The 20,843-nt window shown below is 44.3% G+C and overlaps 1 long non-coding RNA gene across 2 annotated transcripts in view; it reads left to right on the top strand.

Annotated features, from left to right (window-relative positions):
- Positions 1-11,201: 11,201 nt before the first annotated feature.
- Positions 11,202-20,843, top strand: part of LOC118307423 — a 58,422-nt gene continuing 48,780 nt past the window's right edge. For both annotated transcript variants that reach the window (XR_007031370.1, XR_007031369.1), the window contains exon 1: positions 11,202-11,313. This is a non-coding gene — a long non-coding RNA (uncharacterized LOC118307423). The remainder of the gene's footprint in view (positions 11,314-20,843) is intronic.

Genomic DNA, 20,843 nt, shown 5'->3' with positions numbered 1-20,843 from the left:
ATTCAAGGGATTAACATTCTAATAGCTGCAGGCTCCTGGGCTCCGTTTCTGTTCCCACCAGAGACTGAACCCCACGGCTCAACAAGCACGTTGAGTCATCCAAGATGGCGGGGGCCGACGTACGGAGCCCCGTGGCCCCGCACGCGGAGACGAGCGCGGCACCGTACCGTCTATACATCCTCACAGCACAAAGGAGAGGGTGTGGGTCTTCTTGTCCCACGACAAGGGGCCAGTCGAGTCCTCAGTGATTGGATGCGGATACCGAAACGGCGCCGGTTATTAAAAACAAAGGGAGAAAAGAGGAGAACGACGTATCGCCAGTCTCCCCGAGGACGGCGGTCCAGGCAGCGTGGGCGTGTGGACGAGACGAACGCTTCATCGCTCGTCTGCTCAATATGAATAAACTGGGCCGCGGCTGCGACGAGGCGTCACCCCTCCCACGTGTGACCCCTCCTCTTGTCCACTCTCACCAGCCGACTCATTTACCATTCCTGGCTAATGTAGCTGTCGCTTTCACATCACTACACTGTACTCAGAGAATTTCATCAGAGTCTGTTTTATGGCAGACGGCTTTTAATATAACCTAACCCCCTGACCCTGCCCCCCCCCCCCCTCAGTGGTATTGAGGCTAATCCAACGCTGTGCGGCCGTCCGACAGGCTGATCGGACAGATTATACATCCTGATTTGTTCTGCCTATGACTTGTGGAGAGACACATTTTATATGAGGAGGATTGAATATAATGTCTTCATTGATCGTTTTTTAAGGTGCTATCTTGCAAAAGAGATTTTGAATGTCAATGGGAATAAATGTAAAGGGTGAGTAAACAAAATGAAAATGGTGGACGCTCACTGTTGTGTAGATAAGATAGCGAGAGGAATCACACAGAGCGAGAGGACGGTGACACGCCTCAGCTGCTGCCGGACGTCACGTCAGTTCCTACACGGACGCGTTAGGACACGAGGCCCACCGGCTCGGATGTTCCTCACGGACCTGAGCGCCATGTCGAAAGAGGCGTGTGCCACGAGGACTTCAGCGGTGGGACTATTTACGTTTTTACATTTACTTGTATGCATAATGCATCACTGGGAAACCGGCGCCGCGTTTCGAATAGCAGCACTCTTTATACACAGATCGCAAACGGTCGCGTCCTCTTTCCCTACTTGATCGTGACTTGGATGGAGATAAGAGAGGGTTCTGAAGTCGTCTCACATGTCCCACCATGGGTCACAGGCGCAGAGCGACAGATGTAGCATCGGTTGGTATGAGCCCTTCAGAACCGAGCGATGCTTGTGACGCTCTCTCCTGCTCTGTACGTCTGTGACTTATTTCATCTTTACAACAAAGATCAAATCATTTTCTGACGTGTGTGTGTGTGTGTGTGTGTGTGTGTATGTGTGTGAGGGAATGGGAAAAATTATTTTCTCTTTATTTGGCGTCAGGCCCTGAGGAACGTCACCAGGTTGTTGGACGTGGACACTTGGTCTGTGCCTTTTCTATCTGACCCCAATGGAGGAAAGTCATGCCAAACAAACAGATGGACACACACACACACACACACACACACACACACACTGTACAGCGTTGAGCGTAGCGGCCAGCTGGCGTGCACGGCTGACATGTGAGCGAGCGGCTGCAGGGGGATGTACAGTAGGTTTCTGGGCGTAGAGGATGAGCAGCGGTGGTCGAGAGCAAATCCTTCAAATGAAATATGATCGAATGTAAGACGAGCTTAGTGTGAAAAGCCACGTGGCGCCGTGATGATCCAGCTGACATGATGTACAGCAGAGCGGTTCGGGCAGCTTGACTCCACTGTACGGACAATTACATCAGCAGATCAAAAATATTTGTGAGCATCACTGCCAACAGGACGAACCTGTGAACTGTCGGGTCAACGTCGCAAAGACAAACAGGACCGGTGGTAACACTCACACTCCCTGAGGAAATTAAGGTTAAATAAAAATATGCGTTGATATGAACAATTCGGCTTCATTAAACCAGTTCAGACTGTAACACATGAGCAAGATGAGATGAAAAAGACAATGTATCTGATTATTAACCAACATAATTCATATTCAGTTCATGTATGAAGCCACCGGGACCTGTGGGCTCCGAGGTCTTTCTAATGACAATCAATGATGACGTGATGACGTGATGACGTGATGACATGATGACGTGATGATGTGATGACGTGATGACGTGGTGACGTGGTGACGTGATGACGTGATGAGGTGATGAGGTGATGACGTGATGACGTGATGAAGTGATGAAGTGATGACGTGATGACGTGATGACGTGATGACGTGATGACGTGATGACGTGATGACGTGATGACGTGATGACGTGATGACGTGATGACATGATGACGTGATGACGTGGTGACGTGGTGACGTGATGACGTGGTGACGTGGTGACGTGATGACGTAATGAAGTGATGACGTGATGAGGTGATGACGTGATGACGTGATGACGTGATGACGTGATGACGTGATGACGTGATGACGTGATGACGTGATGACGTGATGACGTGATGAGGTGATGAGGTGATGAGGTGATGACGTGATGACGTGGTGACGTGGTGACGTGATGACGTGGTGACGTGGTGACGTGATAACGTGATGAAGTGACGACGTGATAACGTGATGAAGTGACGACGTGATGACGTGATGACGTGATGACGTGATGACGTGATGACGTGGTGACGTGGTGACGTGATGACGTGGTGACGTGGTGACGTGATGACGTAATGAAGTGATGATGTGATGACGTGATGACGTGGTGACGTGGTGACGTGATGACGTGATGAGGTGATGAGGTGATGACGTGATGACGTGATGAAGTGATGAAGTGATGACGTGATGACGTGATGACGTGATGACGTGATGACGTGATGACGTGATGAGGTGATGACGTGATGACGTGATGACGTGATGACGTGATGACGTGATGACGTGATGACGTGATGACGTGGTGACGTGGTGACGTGATGACGTGGTGACGTGGTGACGTGATGACGTAATGAAGTGATGACGTGATGACGTGATGACGTGATGACGTGATGACGTGATGACGTGATGACGTGATGACGTGATGAGGTGATGAGGTGATGAGGTGATGACGTGATGACGTGGTGACGTGGTGACGTGATGACGTGGTGACGTGGTGACGTGATAACGTGATGAAGTGACGACGTGATAACGTGATGAAGTGACGACGTGATGACGTGATGACGTGATGACGTGATGACGTGATGACGTGGTGACGTGGTGACGTGATGACGTGGTGACGTGGTGACGTGATGACGTAATGAAGTGATGACGTGATGAGGTGATGACGTGATGACGTGATGACGTGATGACGTGATGACGTGATGAGGTGATGAGGTGATGAGGTGATGAGGTGATGACGTGGTGACGTGGTGACGTGATGACGTGGTGACGTGGTGACGTGATAACGTGATGAAGTGACGACGTGATGACGTGATGACGTGATGACGTGATGACGTGATGACGTGATGACGTGATGACGTGGTGACGTGTGGCGTTCCGAGGGGGCATCCCATTTCATCCTCTTGTAGCTCTGTTCCAAGGGGAAGGGGTTGAAATGAAAAGTGGGATTCAGTTCACTCTCCACCAGGTGGAAGGTGTGGACGCCTGCGGCCCAGGGCAGTGGTTTCACACGGCGTGCTCACTCCTGATGTTTGGGTTTACAGTGTGTGTCCTTGTCCTTATCCAGCGATGACCTTTAACTGAAAGTCAACAACTTAGGAAAGAATTCTATCCAGTAAAACAATTGGAGTGCTTCTTGCCCGACCTACGGAACCAACAGAAGCACCAGAACTCAGAGGTCAGAGGTCGTCATGCACTCGGGGGGTCAGAAGAAACGTCGGCTCACAGCAAATCTCAGAGGTTTAAAATAAAGAAATAGTTAATGGTGGATTATTCAAAAAGATAATATCTAAGCTAACAATAAAATAAATGCCAACAAACAAAGTTTTACAAACAGGTTCGATAGGGGACGTTTTAAAACGCTTAACGTGACTAAATATGCTAAAGCAGCGATCAATAATCACCAAATTGTGATTGTGTTTATGACGAAGCATATCTGAGAGATATTAGATGATTATTGATCGCTGCCACATTGAGTGACATTAAGTGTTTTCACGTGAAGCGTTTAAGAATGTAGCAGCTTCTACAGTAGCAGTGAGATACTGTACCTTCCTGCTGATGTGCGACCTTCCCCCAGATGTGGGCTCATCTGTCTCTCTGTGCCACGTGATGAACTCCAGGGACGAGGTGAGGAATCTACTTTGCACATCCAGAGAGTCGGATCATGATGCCGGCGTCGCACCAGCCAACACCTCCGACACGGTGATACTGTAATACTGCTGCCAGATGCTGTTACTCTCCTTTCACAACACATAACACACACTAATCATAAACGCCCCGACTGAACTCACAACAGAGGTTATCTCAGGGCACATTTCAGACGGAGACGTGCTGAATCAAAGTTTCTCACTGAGATCTACCCGAAGCTAAGAACATTTAACACCACACGACCAATGTCCTCTTGATAAAAGTGAATTCATGTCTACTTTGGCAGAATTCTGACTGTAACTTACATGTGACCTTACAAACATTTGAGCTGGTTTGGATAAATAGAGTTTGAACCAGCAGTTGATTTAATGATGATTTGATTTGACAGAAACGTTACACACACACATACACACACACACACACACACACACACACACACACACACACACACACACACACACTCAGAGCAGTGTTTGTGTCTGTCTGCATGTCTTCCATATAATTTTTTTCTCCACTATTACAGGTTGGCAAAAAGGTTTTATAAGAGCATTTTTACATTTGTGCACAAAAAACTCTCTCTCTCTCTCTCTCTCTCTCTCTCTCTCTCTCTCTCTCTCTCTCTCTCTCTCTCTCTCTCTCTCAAAGATTGCATTCAAAGAAGATGTGCTTGCAGGGCAGAATAAACTGGCTCATTTTCCGGTATGTAAATGTCTGTCTGTCCATCACCGGGTGAAGAATAAACTCAAGTGTTATTTGCGTAACTGTGAAACGAGAGGATAATTCTTCATTTTTTCATCTATTCCGGAAGCAACGTGTGAAAGAGACACATCTGATAAATTGGTGTTATCCAAATAAAAAGAGCAGAGTGAGACTTCTGTCTCCTAAAGCCTGTCTATCCGCCTCCAGAGCTGAACTACAGCATCATCTCTTTTCTTTTTTTAAATAAATAAGCCTCTGGCGCCATCTAGTGGGAAAATAGGGAAATACATGATGATATTTGACTTGGTTGTGTTTTCCTTTCTTGTGTGTGTGTGTGTGTGTGTGTGTGTGTGTGTGTGTGTGTGTGTGTATGTGTGTGTGTGTGTGTGTGTGTGTGTGTGTCTGTCTTCGTGATAATTATTGTCACATTAAAATATTTTCAGTGTTTCAGGGTTTTAAGGAATCGTTTCGTTCAAGAAAATTATCAAAAAACCAACATAGGGGAATATTAAAACACGGAATATAATGAAGTGTACCAGTCACAAGAAGTATCAACCCATGCTCTGGAGTGGTTTCCAAATTAAAATGTTTCCAAATCAAGAGTAGTATTTATCAACCAAATTGAATCCAGTATTTGGTTGTTTGTTAATAATTTTATTTCGTATTACAACTGTTAAGCATACTGAGGTTACAGGAACATTCTTCAATCAATGTTCGAGTCAGGACATTGTGTACAGATATGACCAGCAGGTGGCGATCAAGTGCCGCACACAATCGTTTATTCCCAGTTTGTGCATTTTACTTCATCTCCAAAAATAAGATTCATTCAATCAATCACTTTAATGTCTGGCATTTATCCTGTTCAATGATTCAAAATTAAAATGCTTTAAATACAGTTGTACAGGGTGCTTTACACATGCCCAAACATGGCTCAATATTTTGGTATAATATAAATCAAGGAAAATGGATTTTAAAAAAGTATGATCATGTGTGTGTGTGTGTATGTGTGTTTGTGTGTGTGTGCGTGTGTGTGTGTGTGTTGGTGAGCAGGTGACCTCATTCACCTCTCTGCTCTGTTAAGAATTTTAAATAATTTTCCTCACCACTTCATCGCCGGTTCTCATTAAAACATCAACAGCACACTGCTGCACCAGAACAAATATAGATTTGTCACCATTCTGATGAAGTGCCCCCCCCTCACCCCCTCACTCCGTATGCACCAGTCAGATCTGTCCGTGAATCTACTCGTGTTTTTTAATGGGCAGAGACATAATAAACAAGAAGTGATGCCAGGCGTGGTAATAAATTCTGCAGGAATACTAATTGAGGTTTTGAAGGGTCAGAGGAACTGTGCCTACAACATAAACCACTTTGTCACTTGCTCCTGACGTCGTGGCTCTCACATCGTGCGTTACTATTTGTTCTGTTGAAACACTGGACGGGTTCGAACACCATTTACTTACTCACAATAATGTGATTGTAAAGGCCGATGGGATTTATATCGTCACAAACATTCCCCAAATTCCAGTATGAGCTTGTCCTTCACACGGAAACTACAGAAACCACCGCAAGCAGTTATCATGGATCATATCTAGGCTGCGTATTGTTGGACTTAATTGAAAAAATTGGAAGGGGGAAGAAAAAAAACTGAAAAGAAAAACTGCAGAATGTGGTCGAAGAAATGTAACTGACGGAGGTCGACGTTCATAATGTCCATTGTCCCAGAAGCGAAACAAATCTACGCTTTGTTCAGCTGAATCTTAATTACTGTTAAACAAAATTAACTGGCCCAATAAAGTAGATGGAATTAACAGAGAGTTGAGGCCCCAATGACCATTCTCTCTCTCTGTACTCCCAACAAAACCCGCTGAACGAAGGCGGAAAATATGTATAATAAGAGAAGCTGGGGCGATCAGAGGAGAGGGCGTAGAAGTGTCCCCCCCAAAAAACAAAAGGCCTGTGTCCAGAGGGGAGGATTACAGTTATCAGGACCAGAGCCGCCATGCAGACGGATCAGAGTGGGATAACTCACAGAAAACAGGCTTAGTGGAGAAGAGAGGCGCGTGAGGAATATGAGTAATAAAACAGTGCATGTGTGAAGAAAGCAATAAGAAGAAAGCTTTTTAATTATTCCAATCTCATTTTGGAACATGAAATTGCAAATTATGTCGACAATCGTTTTGTAAAAAAATTGCCATCTTATCAGAAAAAAGATCTGCTCCCGCCTTTTTTTGACGGCGTGCAGCAGCATTTCTTTTTTTTTTATTTTTTATGAATTAATTAGGCAATCACAGTAATTACTGTTTATATTGTTGTTAATGAGCCCAAAGGCAGAAGCGAGCTGCACTCATCCAAATTACAGTCGTGAGGCACGCAGCCAAGAAAAGGTCCAAACTACAGCGACGCACGGTTTAACATTCGCCCACTTCCCTCCCGTCGACAGACGAGCGGGAGCACGCGGGGAGTTGTGTCTCGATGTGTCGTTTCCCTTCATGGATAGAGAATGAGCTTCTGAACCTTTGTGTCAAATGTTCGTCAGCCACAAACGGCCCAGTATTGATCTGATGGCAACTTCCTCCTTCCTCCTTCCTCTTCTCATTTCACTCGTCATCGTTGTCAGACGTCATCTCAGCATCCTCTTCCTCGTCCGTGTCAGAGTTGGTCTCAGTCACTGCCGGTGTCATCTTGTCCATATTCCATTTCATTCCTTGTATAATGGAAAGGTCTTATTATAGATAATCAGGTTTGTGAGTGAGTAACACACACACACACACACACACACACACACACACAGGATCCCTGCTGAGGAATCTGTGTTCCTTTATTTCATTAGTGAAAATAATAAAAACCAAATCTCCAACCAGACGTCTTTCTTTCTTTCTTTCTTTCTTTCTTTCTTTCTTCTCCCTTCTTCTCATTGTTCCTTACACATAACTCCGATACATATTATCAATCAAGTAGAAAGGGACTGTATGAAAATTATCTCACGTTATGTTTCACTTGTAAAAAGTTCTTTGCGTTCGGCAACGTGCACACAATGAAGCAATTGTTGTATGTCTAATTCATCATTATTTATAGAATCCATAAGGGAAAGATTGAAAATGCAACATACTGCAAATGTACAGGATGTGGAGCGGCAAATAAATTCCCCCTTTCTAACTCACTTAACATTTTTGTGTGTGTGTGTGTGTGTGTGTGTGCGTGTGTGTGTGTGTATGTGCAAATGGGCAGGGGAGTGATGTGAGCTGTCCTGACCTGTGTTTCTCGGGGTGGGGGTCATCCAGAGTAGATGAAGTCTTCCTGCTGTAGAAGAAGAGGGAAAAGATATGTCTGTCGCCTTGGTTACCATCAAGCCTGCTCCCAACAAACACACACACACACAAACACACACACACACTCACATACACACACACACACACACACACACACACACACACACTCACATACACACACACACACACACACACACACACACACACACACACACACACACACACCCACACACACACACACACAGCAAAACACAACTTGTGTCTGTCTGTCTGCATTAAAGCGATGATAAGGAAACAGTGTGTGTTCAAAAAGGCATGAGAAATGAAAGATGATACTCAGATGACGGAGAAAAGAAAAATGAAAACCAAAGCACTTGTTGGCGGCACTGGATCGAAATGTTAATGATTCTTTTCGGAAACAATAAAAGCTAAAAGAAAAACACACAGTACATCTACTAATCGTACAAAACACGGTGTTCAATATTGTTGCTGCCAATCAAGGGTGTGATGAATATTTCCCACTTTCCCTTCCATAGTTTAAACACTTACATTGAGGCATGTGTTATACAGTATTTTTTGTTTTGCACAAAGGATTAAGGATTAACAGAAACCTGGAGAAATCATAATGTGAGCATGTGAACAGAAGCTTTGACGTTTAGTCAAGTTGCCGAGACAATGTTTTAGTCCCTTTTCTGCTTCATGTACAAAAACTCAACACTGAAAAAATATCATTGTACACATGGAGCCAAAGCAAAATGACACATGCTGTTTTTCTGCTGTTGGCTAAAAGGTGTGAGCAGAGCTGATCCCAGTCTGTGTGTGTGTGTGTGTGTGTGTGTGTGTGTGTGTGTGTTCAAGCTGAGCGTCGGGCAGCTGCAGCATGTGAGGACAACGTCAGTCAGTCAGAGTGAGACGCCTCAAACTGTTCTGACTGAGTCCAGATGGAGAACGGAACCTAATTTACAAAGGGTCCCACACACACACACACACACACACACACACACACACACCTGCAGATACACAAAAGGCAAATCACAAATGCAATTTTACAGTTGCACACAAAAAACAAAACAATTTCTGCGTGTCTGTTGTGTCAGAGAAGCTGTCTCTTTCTCTCTCTCACACACACACACACACACACACACACACACACACACACACACACGTTGACAACAAACGTCATGATGTTAACTGTCCAAAATCCTGACAGCAACTCTCAGTCTCAGTGTTTATGGAATTCTGAAAAGAATAATATTTTGTGTTTTGAGCAGTTGAAGCGGACTTGATTCAAAATCACAGAAAAAAATGCCGCAGGTCTGTAAAAAAAAAACAATAATATGCATCTGTAAAAATCAACAAATATAAATATGTATTGATGTTCTGAAGACAAGCTAAGGTATAATACAAACAGGAACTACATTTGTCAGCTTGAGAACCATACAAATCGTTTTATTTCCATATTAACCAAATGCAGAGGTGCCATTTCTGAGTGTTAAGGAAAAATTGTGTGTAATTATTTTTCATATTGCATATTAATAATGCGCCTTACACTCCCCCCTCTCCTCTGTGTCTCTCCCTCAGACGTTTATCTAAATAGATGCTCTCTAATTAATGTGTCTGGCAGCCTTATTATTCTTTGAGGGTGATATTTTCCTGTGATGAAAGGCAGAGAAGGTCAATTTTAACAGAGGCCCATGGGAGAGAACAGGACGAGCGGAGGCTGTGTGTGTGTGTGTGTGTGTGTGTGTGTGTGTGTGTCTACCTGTGTGCATGTGTGTGCACTACTCTGCACTGATTTGTTTTAATGTGTGACGAGATTAATAGTGGTGTGTGTGTGTGTGTGTGTGTGTCCTGTTTTGCTCTGACAGACCATCACAGTGAAGAAGAGTCAAAGTAAAACAGAATTGAATAATTTTTTTTTTTTTTAATATTAGAAAGTGCAGTGTCCTCCAGAGCTACATGTGAATGACTATTGCACTCATTTTGAATTCATGGATATTGTGAAAAATAACCTGAATCAACTTTATTTTATTTTTTTAATGTCATACCCGTGCTATCAATACTAGAATCATAGGACATAGAAAGAGACCTACTTGTTGCATGAACTTCAGTTTTTTGAATTTTGTGAAATCACAAAAAATCACATCACGAGTTGAATTAAAATGATCCTGACTTCGAGAAGAGTGTAGTGAATTTCAATTTAAAAAAACGTTTTCTCAGACTTAGTTATGATCTATTATATCATTATCATTAACTCCCTTTTGCAAGGTCCCTGCTCAAAAATGACAAATATTGCCCAAATGAAAAGAGTATATCTCTGCAACTACAAGGTCTATATGAATAATCGTATATATATATATATATATATATATATATATATAAACACTTGTGAGATTTCAGCAGAGGTGAAGAATGAAGTATAGAGGTTACTTGGGTCAGAGTAAATGAAGATGGAACACAACATAAAATGAAAGATTTAATGTCCGCCTGAACTATTTTTTTATTCAGTGAATATATCCTAAATAATAATGCAGATGTAGCCCACTCCTAATCTATAGAAATCTATAGAATAACATCTGAACAACATCTGTGCCAAATTTCATGCCGATAAAGTGAATCAGGGAAAAGTTACAGGCTTTAGTAATTACATCTAATGTAACTGTTTTATCTAAGACTGGTGAGACATCTGTCTTTCTATAGACGATCTTTGTAGTGCGGCGTAATGTCGTCAGAGCTTCCGAGAGACTCAACTCAACTGAACGTCTAAAGGCGGTAGCTCAGCAGCCCATTGGTCAATCCGGATGATTGACACGTCCACAGAACCGTCAGAGCCAGTAGAATCGACGGACAGCCGAATCTATCTGTGAGGGGGCGGAGCCACTGTGACGAACTTGTTTCTTTTGAGACCCACCGCTGGAGACGAAGAAGGATGGAACAGGCGGATTAACATCTCAAAATGACGAGCGGTCTTTGCGGCAGCGGTAGCGTGGATCAAAACACAAACTTTTCCTGGATATAATTCGACGGTAAGACATCATTTATGTGTGTCGCTGTGTTGATACGAACATTGTTCAGCTGCTGATTAGTTAGAGGAAGGAGAGTTGGAATCTACAGAGGCTGAGGCGTTAGCATGATGTGTAGCTCGTGTTGTTAGCATGTTGGTAGCAGCAGCTATCAAGTCTATGTACAGTTGTCGTGTTTATGTAATATGCTGACTTGGTTTCTTGGTGTTTTTCTTTATTGTGTTTCGTGTGTTCGAGCGTCTTCTGTGCATGTGCCACATGGCTTCCTAGCTTCATGTTTAGCATGTAGCATAATGATTCAAGATATAATTTCTTTGTGTCACTTTATGATACTGACTTTTTTTTTTGCTCTTCTTCGGCTGCTCATTCGTTGACAGTTGATCGGAGAGTTATAATAACTCAGCGCTTTCGATTGATGTGTAGCTTGTGTTGTTAGCTTGGAACATCACTACTGTCACGTGGACATACCGGACATGTGTAGTGTTATGGCATGTTATGTAGTGTTATGGCGTGTTATGGCATGTTATGGCGTGTTATGTAGTGTTATGGCGTGTTATGGCATGTTATGGCGTGTTATGTAGTGTTATGGCGTGTTATGGCGTGTTTATGCGATATGGTGATTTAGTTGCTTGGTCTTCATGCAGGTGTGCACATGCTGTATGGCTTTATTGCTTCATGTTGAGAAAAAAGTGATGTGATTTTGCTCCAACTGGGTCGGAACCAGGCCTGATGTTGGAGTTGATTATGTTTTGATTGGTTATGAGAAATTCTTGCACTGTATTTTCCATTCTCATCATCACCATTGATCACATACCATCTCTTCATCGCGGCCACAGAGTAGTTAGAGATGTGATGTGATCAGTCGCTTCTTTATTTACATTTACAGAGTTAAGATGACGGTGATCTGCATTAGAAATAAATAGAAATAATAAGAATGGAACAGAGTCTGTGGACCCTAAAGTGCTGATTTACTTACAGTATATTATTGATGGTAGGAACGATTATAATCTTGGTTGAATATAAATAGACACATTATTGTTTGAAGACTCTTTGTATGAAACCACCGTCTGTGATTGCCTTAACACAACCACAAGGGCACATATTTAATTCCCCTCTTATGAAGACTTTTATCAAAATGCTTACTTAATATTACTGGGGTCTTACTTGGCATGTCACTGACAGATGATGTGTGATTCTCACACGCACACATGCACACACACACACACACACACACACACACACATGCGAAGATGATCACCTTTTATTATTTTATTTAAAATAAGATCATATAGGTCATATATGTGGATCATATATGTTGATATATTGAGCGGGACAACTTTAACCGACTTGGTCGTCATCCTCTTTACCGGCGGAGCTGGAGGAAGAAAACATCACACACTCTGGGTTTTTTATTGATTTGCGATTTGTGATTACTCTTAGGAGGAAGAGTTCTCTTTAACTCATGATCTCTTGAGCAGCACGTGCAGAATTAACTCGCCAGTTTGTGATAAGAGATTTATGAGTAGTGGAGGAAGGGCTCACTGTTGCCTTATGATTGTGCATGCTATATGGTGTAATATGGTGATACTTTGTAGAGCTCTTTCATTTTCCTGCAGCACACCGCACACTTCCGCCCTGCAGACCTTGACCTGCCACTCTCTGGTCGAGCGTTAGGGAACTCTCCCTCAAGGTTATTAGGTTCATACTCTGCAAGCTACTCGTCGTGGGTTTTTCACTTCTGAACTCAGCTGCTGCGGTGGCAACTGGCTGAAACCGGCAATAATGAGACCTGCAATTTGCGCCGGCCAATCAATGGGGGTAATTGCAGAGCAGGACTGATGGACTGTGAGGGGAGAGGAGGGGTCTTTGCTGCCGGCACCATATTGATTTCCCTCAAACCAATTAGTTGGTTTCTACCACTTTGGAAGTGTTGGTCCCGGCCATCTGCCTCTCTCATACAGAGAGGAGGAAACACAGCGTTGCATGGATTGTATGCACGTCCTGTTTGTGCAGGTGTGTGTGTGTGTGGCTGCAGAGGGAATCTAAATCTTTTTCCTCCGATGTTTCCGGCGGCCTCGCTCACCTCCTCGCAGCATATTCTCACTTTTAGAGTCCGCGAGAAACAGAAATCTATATATAAATCCGCAGCACCTCATTCAAACGGGACTCAATATTTCTCAGGTGACACATGAAGAATTCATTGTTTTTCTCCAGACGAGTTACTGTATAGTACAGAAACTTCCGCTCCCAATGAAGTCGTCCTCTGCCAGTTATCCTCTCTTTGCCGAGGTGAGCGCACAGACACGTTACAGGGCCTGGTATTGATTTGAAGAGCTGTTGTTCCAAGATTTCTTTTTTTCTATTCATGTGCTGGTAATGTGCAAAAGGCCGCCCCCCCCCCCCCCCCCCCCAAGTGAAGCCATTAATGCATGCAACCCGTCCACCCGACCATAATAATAGAGGCACTCGAGATCAGCACTGCAGGTTTTTTTTTCTTTTTTCTCCCATGTTCCACTTCTTTATCCAGGGGCCACAATCTGAGAAAAAAATCATATTTTGTGCTTCTCACAGAAAAGCTAAATGGATCTCTAATTATAATGACCTTCTCTGAAAAGGTTGAGCCGTAATTGGAAAACAGCCCCAGAGTACAGGCCATCTTCTGCAGAAGTGGCTGGGTGGAGTAGAGAGGGATGGAGAGAGGGAGGGAGGGAGGGAGAGAGGGAGGGAGAGAGAGAGGGAGGGATGGAGAGAGAGAGGGAGGGAGAGAGAGAGGGAGGGAGGGAGAGAGGGATGGAAAGAGGGAGGGAGGGAGGGAGGGATGGAGAGAGGGAGGGAGGGATGGAGGGAGAGAGGGAGGGAGGGAGGGAGGGATGGAGAGAGGGAGGGAGGGATGGAGGGAGAGAGGGATAGAGAGAGGGAGGGATGGAGGGAGAGAGGGAGGGAGAGAGGGAGGGAGGGATGGAGAGAGGGAGGGAGGGATGGAGGGAGAGAGGGAGGGAGAGAGCAGCATGAGGGCGGAGGAGGGAGGAGGGGGGAGATTTGTGAGGTGGATCAATTCGGGCATCAAAATGGCAAAATGATGAAAAACAGGAGATATTTTCTTTCCGTCCTTCCTCTGCCTCTCCAAATCCCTTTTGTCGTCGTGAAAATAAGTCGCTTATTCAGACACGCGGAGGTGAACGGGCGAAGCCGTGAAATGATGATGATGATGATGATGATGCTGAATGATTTGATTGAACGATACATTTGGATTTTGCCAAGCTCATTATTCATGTTTGAGGACAGTGTGCTGCGTGTGTCGGCTCTTCTTTAGACCAATGTCATTTAACAACGTGAAGTCCCCTCCTCTCAGAACAGTCTCCTTCTTCTGTCTCTGTCCTCTGACACGTCTCGACCACAGAGACTTGTATCTGCTGTTTTCACCTTCCTCTCCTGCAGGAGGAGATTTCTGTACCACTTGTCTGCAATATGAGATTCAAACGAATCCCCTTCGAGCTGGATTTGGAACGTCACAAATACAGGAAACCAAGAACATGGTAATTGCTGCAGAAAAAAACCAAACAAAAGTCCTTTCGGATAAGTTGGGCAGCATTTTTTTATTTTTTTTATCATCATTTAATTTTCCCTCACACATCGGATTCCCATTTGTTCCTGCAGCTACATTAACACAGGGTGGCTGCGCCCCAGATTTCCATTAGCAAACGAATAGATTGTAATCTATTGTTCTTTGCGTTCATTTTCCTAAGACTCATCAGAAAGTCACACACACACACACACACACACACACACACACACACACACACACACACACACACACACACACACACTGCGCTGTCTCTGTGGCGGCGTGTGCTCCCCGTCTTTCTCTCTGCTACTTTCAGACACTGTCACAATGGAGCTGCAAGCAGGAAGAAAAGAAGAAGAAAAAAACTGCCTCCTCGAGCACACTCTCTGTGTCCCTTTATTGTCTTGAACAAAGCCAGTTTATTAATCCAAAGGGGGAAGAGAGAAGAGAAGGAAAGAGAAGAGAACAAAAAAAATAAATAAAAGGTTTGGGGGGAGAGAAGAAGAGAGAGCGAGAGCGGCGCGAACAGAAAAGCAAGTCAAAGCAGTTTTGAGTCTCATCTCATTTTTCTTTGAGAACTGAGGAGTGGGGAGAGATAGAAAGAGGAAGAAAAAAAAGAAATCAATTATGGCAACACACCTGAATATTATTTCGAGCACCCGGCCACCCACCCGCTAACCGTCCCCCTAGAAAACCAAATTACTCAGCAAACTTATCGCTTGCCGTAGCAGGTCTGGTATTAAAGAAAACAATCAAGCAGGCCTGGATTAATCTCTGACAGGCGCCTTATCTCTAACTTGCACCTTTGTTATTTTCTGATGAGCTGCTCTTTTCTCTCTCTCTCTCTCTGCCCGCCGCCACATTGTACCATACCTCACTGCCCCCTTTCATTTTCTCTATGGGCCACGGCAGAGGACCTTTCAGTTTATTAAAAAACCCTTTATTTGTGAAGAACAAAGAGGTGGCGAAGGCAAACAATAAGGTCAGGCAATCTCCTTTCTGCCAGCAGTCGCTCACCTGTTATTTGGAGTGTTATCAGGGCAGGGGGAGGGATTTGCTGTAGGTGAGAGAGACGGACAGGACGGCTGCTGTGTGAGGGGGGGGCTGATTGACATATATCAGCCTCCAGCCAAGACCTTTTGGTTGTGATTCATATCAAAGAAAAGAGGTCTCTGGCCGCTGCACAGCTCTGCTGGATTGTTATACAGGAAGTAAGAGATTCTGAGGGCAACGCTCCGGAGCGTGTGCATGCACACACACACACACACACACACACACACACACACACACACACACTCAAAACCACGTCTTGACCCTCAAACAGTAATCCGTGGTGGGATATTAAAAAATGCACATGCAACCTGTAAATTAGAGCCAGACCGATATTTCGGTGAAAGGTGAATATTATCGTCCAACTGATTTTTATTAGTTTTTAATGATAAAGTTTATGGCTAAACTAAAAATGGTTTGATAAGGACATATATATATATATATATATGTATGTATGACAATGTATCGGTATCCGGAGTCTTGTTCTCCCTAATATTGATATCAGCCTCGCTCCCCACAAATCCATATCGGTCGGGCTCTACTGTAAATGCCCCAAACAAAACTGCATTTGAACACACGCACACGCACACGCACACGCACACGCACCAGCGGTCTCATTTGACAAACAGCCCTGGTTGCCACAGTTACTGCGGCTTGTGGCGGACGGAGCTGAATGGAGGAGCGATGCCTCACAGATTGCTCCTTGTTACTTACAAGTGACCCTCCCATCTCCCACCATTTGTCCTTGACAGCCCAAACAGAGGGAAACAACTGCACTCAGCTGCAGCAGCTGGAACGCTGCGTCGTGTCGGGTCAGGACGATGATGGACAGGTGTTGACTCACTGCACAGATTAATAATAGGGACAGTGCATATTTTGGATTTCAGAATAAACAAAGATGAGACAAGGTAGAAGTCTGCTATTGATGAATGTAATAGAATTTTTTTTAAATGATAGAACATTTATATCTTCGCTCTATGTGAACAGAAACCATTTAAAAAAAAAAGTCCTGCTGACTTTAATAGCTTCTATAATATTTGGCATATGATGGCTCTTCAACTGTACAAATATCAAACAGATGACAATATAAATATTCTATTTGATGTTGGTTACACCTAGGGCTGCAGCTAACGATTATTTTCATTATCAATTAATTGGTCGATTTTTTTCTCCCTAATCGATTAGTTGTTTGGTCATTAAATGTCATAAAAAGGTGAAAAATGTTCATCGTGTTTCCCAAAACTCCAACATGATGTTTAGTTTCACTGTCACAGAGGAGCAAAGATACCAGAACATATTCACATTTAAGAAGCTGACATCAGAGAATCCAGATTTTTCTTCATGAAAACTACTTGAAGTGATTATCAAAAAAGTTGGGGATTAATTTAGTAGTTGATTACTAATGTATTTACTGTTGCAGGTCTACTATAAATTGAAAATACAAATACAACCAAATACATAGAAGTTATAACAAACATTTATTTTGAATAAGATATAAACATATACGCACATTTAAAGGCTCGAATCAGTTGGCCAATAATACTGATGTGTCTGTAAATGGCTGATATCGGCCGATGTTATCGGTGTAGAAACAATCACCTCAGACTGAGGATTAATTTCCATTCATCTGTGTTTCTAATCTCGCACAGACAAATGTCTTATAAACCGATTTAATTGCACCTTTTATTCCCCCCCACACACACGTGAATCAAAAAGCAATCGCAGAGGAATCATATTTGCATATTCATGTGTTATGTACACACACATACACAAACGCAAGAAGATCCAAAAACACTCCAGACAAAAGAAACAGAAATGTGTTGAACAGCTGAGTTGGGTGTGAGCGAGCTCTTCCCGTCTGTGCACTGATGAAGACCTGCAGTGGACAACACACAGGTTCTACACCGCTGGAGAAGGGAGGGGCTCCTCTCTTTCTTCTTTCTTCCCATCTCCTCCTCTCACTCTTTATCCCTCCCTCCCCTCTCGTCCTCCTCCTCCTCCTCCTCCACCTCATCATCTTCCTCCTCGTCCTCCTCCTCCTCCACCTCATCATCCTCCTCCTCGTCCTCCTCCTCCTCCACCTCCTCATCATCCTCCTCCTCATCCTCCACCTCATCATCCTCCTCCTCGTCCTCCTCCTCTTCCACCTCATCATCCTCCTCCTCGTCCTCCTCCTCCCCTCTTGTCCTCCTCCTCCTCCTCCTCCACCTCATCATCCTCCTCCTCCTCCACCACCTCATCATCCTCCTCCTCGTCCTCCTCCTCCTCCACCTTATCATCGTCCTCTTCGTCCTCCTCCTCCTCCACCTTATCATCCTCCTCCTCCTCCACCTCATCATCCTCCTCCTCGTCCTCCTCCTCCTCCACCTCATCATCTTCCTCCTCCTCCTCCTCCTCCTCCACCTCATCATCCTCCCCCTCATCCTCCTCCTCCTCCTTGTCTTCCTCCTCCTCCACCTCATCATCTTCCTCCTCGTCCTCGTCCTCCTCCTCGTCCTCCTCATCCTCCTCCTCGTGCTCCTCCTCCACCTCATCATCATCTTCTTCCTCCTCCTCCTCCTCCAAAGCCCGGGCGTCATTGTGGCCCGGTGCGTGTGCATTGTTTGATTTTGTTCATAGAAGTAAATAGATGCAGCGAACACTTGACACAGTTGTTAAACAGAGAGCGTCTAAACATCTCCTAACTCGACATCAAACACTATGCTAATGTCTGCTGCATTAGTGATAGGGAGCGCGGCGCGGCGGCGAGGAGGGAAGTGTACACAAGCGACACGGCAGAGTGAAACAGCCTCAGCACAACAACACAACACACCGTCGTGTAGCACAGAAGAAGATAATGAACACAGCGGAGTGGCATGAAGAGCCTCCTCCTTGATGCTTGCTGGGTGTTGGAGAGGTTCCGTCCTCTCTGAATACAAGAGCAGGGACACACACCGAGTGGCGAACCGGTGACGCGGGGATCATCTCACACGTCCGAGGTGAGATGGCCCGATTAGACTTATATGTATTTGACAGAGCGTTGATGCACATTGGGCCCTCAGTTCAGAGCGGGCGATGAGGGCGTGCCAAGGAAGAGGAAGGATGCTTCTCCCCTTCCAGGATGCACAGGAACACCAAGGACCAGTGTGCACACCATGTACTGTCGGGTTGAAGGATCGGGCTGATACGCTTCTTTTCTTATCGTCAAATCCCAATGACACCCCAAAAAACCCCGGCATTCTAAAACTGAAAGGATCTCCGTACACACCAGAGTTTTAGTAATACCTATCCATTACTACCACACCTGAAAACACCTATCACGTAACCATTCAGGTGCCTGCAGGTGTAAACAGGAAGCAGATGATGTCTGCTACTCTGCAGTTGGTTGCTTAGTTACAGTGACTACGAACCAGAAATAGCGACGGTGAAAAGTGTAAGAGCAGGGGATTTCTTCTCTTACTGACACTAAGTGTTGTGCAATAAGTAATAATCTCCGGTTGTGTGTGTGTGTGTGTGTGTGTGTGTGTGTGTGTGTGTGTGTGTGTGTGTGTGTGTGTGTGTGTGTGTGTGTGTGTGTGTGTGTGTGTGTGTGTGTGTGTGTGTGTGTGTGTGTGTGTGTGTGTGTGTGTGTGTGTGTCCATCAACCAACCTCTGTTGACCTCGATGTTTTCTAATCCATTCACACGTGTTCTGCCCAGACAGGTCCCACTGAGCTGTCTGCTCTCTACTCGTCTGTGTGTGTGTGTGTGTGTGTGTGTGTGTGTGTGTGTGTGTGTGTGTGTGTGTGTGTGTGTGTGTGTGTGTGTGTGTGTGTGTGTGTGTGTGTGTGTGTGTGTGTGTGTGTGTGTGTGTGTGTGTGTGTGTGTGTGTGTGTGTGTGTGTGTGTGTGTGTGTGTGTGTGTGTGTGTGTGTGAGAGAGAGTGTATGAGAGAGAGTGTATGACAGCCTGAGTGATGGTCTGACAGGCGGTATGATCCTGCTCACATCCTCCAGTCGTCCAGTCGCCCCCCCGCCCCCTCTTCTCTGTCTGTGTACTTTCTTCTTCACTTCTCTTTTCTTGCTATCTCATTGTCTTTCTTCTTCTTCTGCTTCTTTTCCCCGTCTCCCACTGCTCTTTGCTCCATCTCTCCCTTTTCGTCTGTTGCGAGGATATTCTACCAAAGTCGACAATTTTTTTTTTGAAGAATCAGCATCAGCATCCACTTCCCTTTTATTCTTTTCTATATATATATATATATATATGTATATATATATATATATATATATATATATATATATATATATATATATATATATATATATATTTACAATAATATGAATACATTGACGAGCAGTACCAGGGGAGACAATGAGTCATATCACAGAAACTAAAGGAACAAAGTGACTCACAGCTAGTGAAAGATCAGAAAAGATCTTTGGATTTGATGTTTAAACATTATCTCTTCATATTCTAATGCCAGTGTGTCACCGAATAAATTTAAATAAAAAGGAGCAGTTCACTCAAATTAAAAACAGCATGTTTATATCTCATTTCCTACAATAATCCCCAAAAAAATGAATATAAAAGGACGTCACATTGAAAGCAAGACATTTAAAGTCTGCTTCACTGTGACTGACGTCCCAGGGTCTTTCACTGTGGACCCCCCCCCCCCCCCCCCCGCTCAGGACTCAAAGTGGCGGATGGGAATAAATGGCTCATATAAAAGCAACGGGATTCATTCCCAGGCGTTTGGCCCGTCCTCGGTGCCATATCAGATCTCAGTGTGTCACTGTGATGTGTCTGTGAGAATATAGAGGACGGAGGGAGCGACGCTTCACTCACAGTGGAAATGTGTCAGCAGGAAACATAAGTATTCTTCTTTTTTTACGATAAATGAAGAAGTAGTTCCTTGAAAAACAAAACACAGTTTTTCTCCCTTTTTTCTCGTAAAATGTACCA

The sequence above is a fragment of the Scophthalmus maximus genome, chromosome 1 (assembly GCF_022379125.1).
Source record: "Scophthalmus maximus strain ysfricsl-2021 chromosome 1, ASM2237912v1, whole genome shotgun sequence".
Classification (NCBI taxonomy): Eukaryota; Metazoa; Chordata; class Actinopteri; order Pleuronectiformes; family Scophthalmidae; genus Scophthalmus; species Scophthalmus maximus.
The sequence above is the reverse complement of the archived record's forward strand: the minus strand, read 5'-3'. Positions and strand labels throughout refer to the sequence as shown.